Here is an 11185-nt window from a genome sequence, read left to right as displayed (position 1 = left end):
TTTTAGAATCAGCTGCCTAGTTTTAATAAATAATCTTCTTGTTATTGGGATTACATAAAATTTATAAATTAAAGAACTGGCATCCTTATCTTATTTTCTTCTTATCTATGAGCATGACTTTCCATTTTTAAGTCATCTTTTACATCTTTCAGATCATTCATGTGCACTCCCAAAATTGTTCATTTATGTCAAAATATTTAAAAAAAAAAAAAAGAAAGAAAAAAACCTCTGACCTTACATGTAGTAAAAGTACCAGTTAGATTACAAAGGGGGAGTGAAAATTATCCAGGGGAAAAAAGCTAGCCTGAGATACCCAGACACGAACCCTTATCAGAGAGAGATGCTGTAATTAATTAGTCTAACTCACACTGATGCAGGTTTCGGCAGGAATCGATTTCAGCAGAAATCGTCTTCCTGCTCTAAAATCTGTTCTGTAATAAAGAGAGATTTTCTTCCTTTTCATGTACTGAAAAAGAATTGGCATTGACAGCACTTGGAATAAAAGAATTTTCTAATGGTAAGAAGATTCATGGATGGATGGACAGACAAATACCAGTTTATTGAGGGAGCTTTAATCTCTCTGTAAGTCTTCTGTCTATCCCTCATATGAAATATAACTTTGGTTCAACTCAACAAATATTGACAGAAAGTTAAGACCATTAAAATGGCCTTTCAAGATTTCTTTCAATTCCAGGATTCCACAAAGGCATATGGAAAAACAAAATGTTTTTTTGTTTTCCTTTCTTATTTGTTTTCTTCTCTTTATTAACTGAACACAACCCAAAGCAAATTTTAAAAATTAAAATTTAGTAAGCAAGAATGTTGTTCTTAAATGCTTTCTCTACTGTGGTTTCTCTTTAACTGATCTCTCTCCCACTGGATCATAACACGACTGGCATAAAGTGTTGCTGCAGATGGAGAGAAAATAAATTACTGAGCTAAATCCCTGAATGTATTTATATTTCCCAAGTAGCTTGTGGAAATGCTACGTGTCATGGAGGGCAGGGGAAGGGATGTGTGTTGGGGGAAGGGTGGATGGTGGGTGGATATTTTGTTTTCTGATTTTTAATGATGCCATCTGAGTTTTCCCATGAAAACTAAAATATGGGTTCAGTTCACTGACACATATTCTCCACTAAAAACCCAGGGTCCAACCCAGAATCATTGTTCTGGATCCTTCAAATTTGAGCCATTATCATATTTATTAATCTCGCTCACATCTGTGTTGGAAATTCCTTGAACTAGAAGGAAACCAACCCAGGTAGAGTCGTATTATAACTAAAACTCTCCCTCATGCTTCTGCATCCCAAACTGTACAGCTGTCCTTCCAAAGTTTGCTCTGCATCAGAGCAGACCATGGTAACACATGGGAAGCAATGGGAAAAGGTAAATAGCCGCTAGTCAAGGACTTTGGTCCCAGGGTGACTTGACCTTCATTTGAGGATGTGAAGCACAGTGCAATGGACCGAACATCTGTGACCTCCAAAAATTCATATGTTGAAACCCTAAGCCCAATGTGATGATATTTGGGGGTGGGGCCTTTGGGAGATAACTAGGTCATGAGGGTGGAACCCTCAGGAACAGGGTTAGTGCCGATATAAAAGGGATGGCAAAGAACTCTCTCATCCTCTTCCCACCATGGGAGTACACAACAAGAAGTCAGCAGTCCGCAACCTGGAAGAGGGCTTTCAGAACCTGACCATGCTGGCACCCTGATCTCAGACATCCATCCTCCAGATTGTGAGAAATAAACGTCTGTTGTTTGTAGGCCACCCAGTTTACAGTATTTTATTATAGCAGCCCAAGGCGACTAAAATGCATGATCTCCAACTTCCAGGCTAAAAATACTGACATATTAGCACCAAAATTGCCTACTGCAAACACCTGCAACTTCTGCTTGTGAACTTTTTCTGGTACAAAAGTGTTAGGGATTTCTGTGTATTAATTTTGTATCCTTCAACTTTACCGAATTCTACCATATGATCCAGCAATCCCACTCCTGAGCATATATCCGGAGAAAAACATGGTTCGAAAGTATACATGCACCCCGGTGTTCACTGCAGCACTGTTTACAGTAGCCAAGACATGGAAGCAACCATATACTCCAATATAAAATAAAATTTTTTTTTTAAGTGTTCGGGAGTTAATGCCCTCAATAGCAGCCCTCGACCAGTGACTGAAAGGGATTGGTGGATAAATACCCCAACTCCCTCACCCCTCAAGCAGGACCATCTGAAGCACATCCTATACTGAGTTCCATTGCTAGTGGAATTAAGCTCCAGCTTCCCACATTGGTAAATATCTTGATGACGCACCCCTTATGGCCTTCTTTTACCTCCCTGTCTCACTTTTCTACCCCCTTCTAGAGTTTCCTAGGATCACCTCCCAAATAAATGACTTGCCCTGGACTCCTCAGGGTCTGCCTCTGGGGAAACGCAAACTAAGACAGACCATGTCCCCCAGCACCGTGCTATATACACAGATTATGCCTTTAAAAAATGACAGTAAGCAAATGGACAAAACAGAATGATCTAACATGGATTTGTAACAGAACTGAGAGGAAGATGAATGCATGATTTTAGAACAACCTGTTTCCTCTCTCTGGCTCTGTTTTCTTTCATCTTAGTGCTCACTCATTTGCCCAAACCCTCCAATCTAGCAGGCTGCTCTGTTTGAGGTGTCATAGACATTCATGTGCATTCTCACCTCCGTGCTTTTCGTGCATGCCATTCTCCTAACCTAGAATGACCTCTCCACACCTCCTCAACTTGTTCCAACTGCCCCAGTCCTTCAAGACCTGTCTCAAGCTTTGCTGCTTCCACAACACCTCTTGTGTCACAGCTAAGAGAATTACAGCACTCACAGCCTGTAATTGCAACTCGCTGCTTAATCATATGCTTTTGTGTTGTCTCTAACTATCACACACATGGCCATCTTGTCTCCCTAATTGAATTCGACTTTCCTTGAGAATAATAATCACATCTTGTACCTCTCTAGTCCTCCCAGGGCCTAAAATAGTGTGGCAGATACAATTAGTTGCCAATGTATGATTTATGCATTTAAGCAATAAAACACAAACATGTGTATGACCAATAGTAATGAATCATCTTTAATGGACTTCAGAAAGGCCTCTTTCGTCTCATGCAAACTGCCTGGCAGATGAAGTTATCTGGAGCATCCTTCTTGGTGATCTTTTCCAGGGATTCAAAAAAAGACAACAGGCCACAGAACACCTTGGTTTATACCCACAACTTCCCCTCATTGGTTTAAAGACATCATAAAAGATAATGCGTCTTGCTCATAAATAAAAAGTACTTAAATGCAATTTTGGCAAAATGTGTCCCGGGGTAATTAAAGTTTTTTTTTCTTTGTGACTGTTGCTGTTATAAATAGACCATCATAAAAAAAAATCAAAAAGGGAAACCTTTTAAAGGCTTACTTCAGGACCTGATACCCTCCCCACTTTATTTTTCTTAGCCCTAATGCCAAAGGAAAACAAACACTTATCAGTGTGCTAATGGTGTTTATTCCCCCATCTGCTTTGGAAGGGCGGCAGTGTGCCAAGTCCTGAGACAGTCCACCGAAGCACCAAGGGAACAGAGGTCAACTCCATTGTCAACTGTACCCACCACTTATACTTTGAAGTCCATGGAAGTGTTCAGGATCCTGAATTTCTTTTCCCCAGCTCTGTGTCTTTGTAATATCTAAACAGTTTTTCCCAGGCCTGGTGGAGATTAGGTCCCTTCCAATTTGCCTGTGAAATCATGACTACCTTTATGCCCCTCTAAAAACAGCCTCATTGAAGATAGTCAAGAAAAAGCAGAATGCCTCTTTGTTTCTGCTTTTTTCAGGATTCTGACTCCCAACTGCTCTGCTGGAGCTGCCCTCCAGGGATGCTTTCGGCCATGAAGCTGGAGCCACACCTGTCCCCACACCTTTTTTACACCATCTCCCACTACGCGGTACCCAGCAGCTGCTTGGGAGCAGTAGAGAAGGACTGTACTTGTGTTTTTCATCTTCTGGCAAGTCATCCCTTACCCAAGCAAAATTCAACCATCCTGTTCAGATAGGAGGTCCCTGAAAGATCCCAGGAGAAGAAATGAGCATTTCCTGCTATTTTTCTCTCTCCCTTCCAAGCAGCAAAGCATACAGAGGAAGTAGCTCTACTTTCTCCAAGTCTTAGCATTTTTGGCACCTACACTGGAACACATGCCCAAAGCAATCTCATCTGCAGCAAGATTATCTTTTGGTGGTGATATAATTCTTAATGCACCTCAATGTAGTAGCTGCCCCAGTACCTCCCGCGATCCACTGCAATGAAACCTCCCTAATCTTGACAATGGATGTCTTTACAATCACTCCAACAAACAAACAGTAATTAGGAAATGGAATCTATTATCCTTTTAGACTGAGTTCAACTCATCTGTAAGCGGCTCTCGGTGAGCGGGGCAGACTTGGTGCCAGCCTCGACTTTTGCTGAAATCCCCTCAACACACAAGAGTAGTAAAAGGGTAAGGTTGGGTAGGTTTTAGTTATAATCATCCCTCTCATTTATAGAGAACTTTTTTTTTTAGTAACCTTCATGTCCATTATTTTATTTGATTCTCAAAGGAGCAGGCAGGATGGCTTAGTAGTTAGGAATGCTGGCTGCAAATGCCTGAGTTTGAATCCTGGCTGGAAACTTACTGGCTTTGTGATACTGAGCAAATCACCATGCCTCTACTTTCTTATCTGCAAAACGGGGATGGTAAGCATACACACCTCATAGAGGTAAATATATCTATATCTATATATCTATATCTATATATCTAGAGAGAGAGAGAGAGAGAGAGAGCAAGAGACAGTGACATGTAGAACTATGCCTGGCACATAGTGAATGCTAAATAAATTATTATTATTATTATTTTCTTATTTAAATATTACAGCTGATGTCATAAAGACTCATCAGGTTCCATGCCTGGCCGAAGCAATTCCTTAAGCGAGGAGGTCAGGTATTGTCTTAGTTTGGGTTCTCTCAGAAACAGACCATGAGAAACATATTTGTGTGCAAATACACAGGAGGTGAAGAACCAGCAGAAGCAGGAAAGCGAAGGAAGCAATGAAGGGTGTGCTATGAGCAGGTTACCACTGTGGTCAACCAGGCACAATCCCAACGGGGTCCCTGTGAGTGACTTTGTAGAACACACAACACACCTCAGAACTGTCCCTCTGAGGGAGGATGCAGCTGGGGAGTTCATCTGCTAACTCCATCCCTCATTGTCAAGGGCAATTCTGGGGCTATGACCCTGCAGTGAAGACTTCCAGCCTGTCCCATGCCTAGGAGAAGCAGCCTTGCAGGACCAGATGCACTCAGGCTTAGAGATGCAAGAAGCTCTCAGCATATACTAGAGCCATCTGCAAGTGACCTCCTGGCTTGGGCAAAGGAATATGAGCCGGGCAGGGACATCGGTGACTACAGGGATACAATGCAAGTCTTAGAGTGCTTTGACTCTCTTGTGCATCCAGACAGAACCAAAGCCAAATGAACTCAGCCAAGAACATCTCCTGAATTATCTTCTGGAGAAGGATACGGTGTGATCTTTCCTGGTAACTCGTCCCAAAGCTTATCAAACTCTACAACATCCTTACATAATATCAAAATTCCCTTTTGGTGAGTCTTTTCTTCTACATTTCTTTTCAACAGGGAGAGAGAGTAAGGTTGACAATATATTTTATTTGGTAAGACACAAAAAGAAGCCATGATATTGCTTTAGAGCCTGCTAGGTATGTGGAAAAGAAAATGTTCTCTGAGATGAAATGCTCTACTCTGAAAATGTGATAACCTATTTGAAAATGACTATCTTCAAATAGGTTGATTCCTCTGCACAGGAGTAGTGCCACAAATACGCTTTCTGGGTCATATTTTCGGAAAAAGTAAAGTTTGCAGTAACTATTGTCAAGTCGACAAGTTTACGCTTGAAAGATATAATGCACACCTGAGCCCCCCAAGGCAAGTCTCAAGCCAAGTTCTTTAACTTCATCAAATACCCTCCCTTCGCTCCCCTTCATCCCTCCAGGCAGGGCTTTCATTTCATCTTATTACCCTTCTTCCCGAAGGAAAAAAATCCAAAATCAATTTATAAAAGCAAAAACTTTCATCCACCATCCATTTCTAAATAAAGAAGGAATACTGAAGCAAAACAAATTTATCACAATCACTCTCTTGGATTTCTAAAGCCAAACCCTCTAAATGTGGAAAAGATACAGTCAGTGACGAGGACATGGTAGATTCTGGCTTTTATTTAGAAGGTCAGTTAAGCCCATTTCCAAATAGGCATCTTGGTGTCTTTATATGCAGAGGGCTTGTTTTCTCTATATTTGGGCAAAGCCCTTTGGAGTAACTGAAAACCACCACCTCTGAGGATGAACTGTGATGTAGACCAGAGAAATCTTAGTTGAGGTAACTGAGGCCAGAGATCCACAATGAAACTGTACTGTACTGCTTCATTTTTCAAACTTACACATTTTCCTAAACCCTTTTCCTTGGGTGATTTATGTTCAGTTGATTTTGCTACAGGCCTGGAATGTTTACACAAAGGCTTAATAGACATTTACTTTGGAAGTTACATTGTGAGATAGAATCAAGAAATTGGCCCATTGCCGGAGTCAGAATGGGAGGCCACCTGGAAGTTAATGATCACTTTGTAAAGACCAGAGGCATGTAACAGAAGGTTCCAGAAGAGTGAAGACTTCATGTAATAACCACATTGCACTCAGACATACACCACTGGAATGACTGAGGAGAAACCCAAGTTCCATAGAGGCATCCACAGATAGAAATATCCAGGATTACAATCACTCGACATCTTAATACTTTAATATCATATTTTGTAATGCATCTTACAGTTTATATATGCTTTTATGTAACATCCAAATTAATGCTCTCCAGAAGATACCGTAACCCCAAATGCCAAATAGTCTGCCTTAAATATTTGATTCATGCAGAATTTACCTTTGAGGCACATAAAAAAGAATTATGGCCCTCACTTTACAGATGTGGAAACTGAGATTCAGAAAGCCACTTGCATACTCTGGTTTCTCTTCAGATCGTATAACTCTTTCGCCTTTTACTAAAGATTTCCGTGGAGAGAAACAATTCTGAGCCTTTACCCAATTTTTTGAGGCCTTGCTCTTGCAAGGCTTACAAATGTGTACGAAAAACAGACAGTCGTTTACCTCATTAAGGCGCCTTGCTATTGCTAATTTCCTCCACTCACTTGAAGTGCTTATCTTCAGAACACCTAATCTTTCATACGTGCATTCTCACTTTATGATCTTTGTTCTTTTCCCCTGGTGTTTTTTTCCTCTTGTCCCGCCTTGGCATCCTGGAATTCCCTGGCTGTCCAGTGGTGAGGACTCGGTGCTTTCACTGCCGTGGGCCATGTTCAATCCCTGGTTGGGAACTAAACTCCTACAAGCCACGCAGCGCAGCCAAAAAAAAAAGAAAGCCACTTTCTCTAGATTACATGATGTCTAACTGGTAAAAATCACAGACCTTTAGTAACATCACCATGCTTCCACAGCTCTTTTGATTAACCTATTAGTTTTTTCTATGATTCAACCAAGCCCGCATACAGCGTTCACATTACTGGGCTGAGCATACAGAGGATAAAAATAATATGTATGAAGTTGAAGGACAGGGAGAACTACTGCACAGGGTTAGAAGTCAGAACAGCGGCTCCCTCTGGTTTAAGAGGGGTAGGTATTGATAGGAACGGGATCCAGGTGAACTTCATGGAGGAATAGAAATGTTCTCTATCTTGATCCAGGTGGTGGTTACACAGGTATATAGAGACATAGAAATTCAACAAACTATAGCCTTCAAATTTTGTATTTTACTGTATCCAAACTATGCCTCAATCATACCCCCTCAAAATAAGGGGTAGAGAATGAGGGCATGATAATGGTGTCATATGTTCTAGAATAGAAGGACAAGAACAGAATAAATAGTCCTTACCCTGGAAGAGCTTATTTATCAGACCAAAAATAGAAAATGCAGAGATTTCCTCTTCACAACAACTGAATGTCGAGGACTGCACAGGTATAGGTTTCTACACTCGCTTATGTTGATACTCGTATGTTTCTACACTCTTTCCTATAGAGCCTCCCCTTGCTCTGCCTCCTACCAGGCCCACTTCAGCCAACAGGCACCACCTCTGCTTGGCAACTACACTCCACATACCTTAGAGGAAAGAGAAGAAAATGCTGAACGGGTTGCCTTGGTAACCAAAGCTTGTATATAGCTGGCTTTTTGGCTCTGTCCTCCTACTTGTCCCACTCTCCTAATTCCCACCACTCCCCCAGAGGCTGTTCTCCCGAAACTTCCAGCACCTTTCTGTTATGCCATCCAGAGGTTGGGCAGCCCCTCCCCACCAAGTCTCCTTCTTCTCTTCAACTTCTGACCTCTTATTCTGAACTTGCATAGTTGTTTGTACCTGATTTTTAGCAGGCTTTAGGGTTTCTAACCCATGGTCTTGTACGAATCTCAAATCCCACCTCACTGTCACTCTGATGGGACATCCTGATACAATTCCCAGCGCAGCTACAAAAACTCCCTCAAGGATGGAGAACTCTTCCCTCCACTCCAAATCTTTTAAGTTAGATGAGATTTACCAAACTGTTAGTCACTGAAGACAAAACTTTATAGTCAGGGCTTAGAATACCACCCATTAGAAAGCAGAGAAGGGAGGGGGGGTTTCTACTGTGAATTTCATCACAAATTGGACATGTACTTTCCATTGGAAGCTTATGCCCAATGGCAAAGTGGGCATTTCCCTCTCTCCCCTCAAGACTGTCCTAATTTGAATAGCCTGCTTTGGCTGCCAATTTTTTGTTTTCAAAGAACCAAGAAGATGATACCTCACAGGCGGTTCTATAAGAAAGTCACTTCTGGGCAAGAATTAAAAATTACTTAGGAGCCAACGCATGATCCATACTGGGACATGGCTCCCAGGTTGACCCATGCCCAGCTCTTTCCATCATACCATTCCATTCCCAGCTCCCGGTCCAGGTTCCCAGGGTAGTCACTGAGCAGCGGATCGTAACAGTGGTGCATTGGGCTGGTTCCATTTTTTTTTTTTTTAACAAGGAGAGTTAAAGGAGAACCTGGCCCAGGGTTTAGACCAAGTATCCAAAACTAAAGCTCAGTAGTGAGAGGTAAGGAATGGAGAAAGCTGGTGAGGTTTCTGCAACTTGTATTACTGCCCTTGAGTTATTTCCAGGACCAATATCTTTTAAAAAAAAAAAAAATTATTTATTTATTTATTTATTTATGTCTGAGTTGGATCTTTGTTGCTGCGCGCAGGCTTTCTCTAGTTGCAGTGAGCGGGGGCTACTCTTCGTTGTGGTGCGCAGGCTTCTCATTGCGGTGGCTTCTCTTGTTGCGGAGCATGGGCTCTAGGCACGTGGGCTTCAGTAGTTGTGGCTTGCGGGCTCTAGAGTGCAGTAGTTGTGGCGCACAGACTTAGTTGCTCCATGACATGTGGGATCCTCCCGGACCAGGGCTCGAACCCGTGTCCCCTGCATTGGCAGGCGGATCCTTAACCACTGCGCCACCAGGGAAGCTCAGGACCAATATCTTGAGTATATGACTCATACAGTTGCACAGGGAGCCATGCTTAGAAGGGCTCCACATCTGGTTTAATGCTCTGGCATTCAATGTATATATATTGCTATGAAAATATTCTATGGGGCATAATGCTGATGGTTAAAAAACACATGTAACCTGAAAAAGCCCTGATCCATTGTTTATCAGAGGTAAGAAGTGATAAGGTTGGCTGAACTGTATTACAAGTCAATTTCTGGCAGTGGTACAATGAAGCAAAAAGAGGAATCCAGGCAATCTACTGAATAATAATCGTTTCTCTCCTTCCCCCAAAAACTAAGGGATGTGTTTCCAAAGAGACCTCTTATTATTCTTTGAATTTTCTGTGTGTTCTCAGATCAGGCTTCTTCTAAACTCTCTCCTCTTCTGTAAAATCTTCCCTCACTATTTGAAAGCAATTCTGAGTCTTTCCCTTTTACTATCTCCCCTCCTTTCAATAAATCTCTGAGCATATAAAGGCTCTCCTGGCCCTTGTCAGCATGGGAGCCGAAGGGGGCTGGGGCAGAGTAAACAGAGAAGGGGGACCTTGGTACCTGGGCTCGGTGCCTGGCTGCAACCCTTTTTATCACCCACAGTGTCCTCCCGGTCCTGGAATTCACCACCACAGCCTTCCTCACCACCTTCAATTCTCCAGGTCCATTGCCTCCCCTGCCCCTTCACTCTCAAAGATGACCTTCCCACCTACTTCCCTGGGAAAATTGAGAACATCTGATGAGAACTCCCACAAGTTTCCTCCCAAACTCCTTAAGTTTTCTTTGGATCATCACCCAAACTTTCTTCCTTCCCGCCCATCTTGGGAGAAACTTTCCCCTGCCACATGGACCAGTTAACCCCTTATACCTGCCTCCTACCATGACTATGGTCTCTGTTTTCCCCCTCCACTGGCTACTTGTCCAATTCCTCAACACATGCTCAAACCTTCTCATCCAAAAGGAAATGAACATACAAATATCAATAACTCTCCAATCTCTAGCCTTGCTTTTTCTATCAGTCTCCCTCCTAGTCTTCTGCTTCCTCATCTCTCTTTATCCTTCAGTAAAACAAGTTATTGTCTGAATACCATCCAGTACAAAACTGAGAAGGCACCAAATAAATGGGAGGCCTGTTCCTTCTTCTCATGCATCTAGGCTCTTCCTCTCTTCTGTCCTCGAAATTATCTTCTCAAAGGCCTTGGTCTGCCGCCCATCCTGGTTTTATTCCCAGCAGCACTCTCGCCTCTCAAGATGAACCCTTCTCTTCCTAGGTTTTCTGTGATGTTGGTTTCCCTCTGACTTGGCCTACTGCTCCTTTGAAGTGTCCTTCAGTGTTTTTTCTCTATTCTTTGTTCATTACTTAATGGAGAGTATTCCCCAAAATGCCAGCCTAGGCCTGTTCTCTGCTTACTGCACTGTCCATCTTTATCCCATGATGAATCTCATTGGCTCCCATCCTCACTGTGCGTTTCCCAAAGGTATATTCCTACTTCTGACTCACTCCTAAATTCCACATTACATCCCTAACACCTGCTAAACAGCCCCAGCTGCCTGCCTGACATCCTGCTAA

General features: G+C 42.4%; 1 long non-coding RNA gene across 2 annotated transcripts in view; it reads right to left on the bottom strand.

Moving 5' to 3' along the window:
• Positions 1-11185, bottom strand: part of LOC309612904 — a 48089-nt gene that overhangs the window by 15208 nt on the left and 21696 nt on the right. The window lies entirely within an intron of this gene.

The sequence above is a fragment of the Balaenoptera borealis genome (genome assembly GCF_965194805.1).
Source record: "Balaenoptera borealis genome assembly, chromosome: 16".
NCBI classification, from domain to species: Eukaryota; Metazoa; Chordata; class Mammalia; order Artiodactyla; family Balaenopteridae; genus Balaenoptera; species Balaenoptera borealis.
Note: the sequence above shows the minus strand (reverse complement) of the source record. Positions and strands in the feature narration are given on the sequence as shown.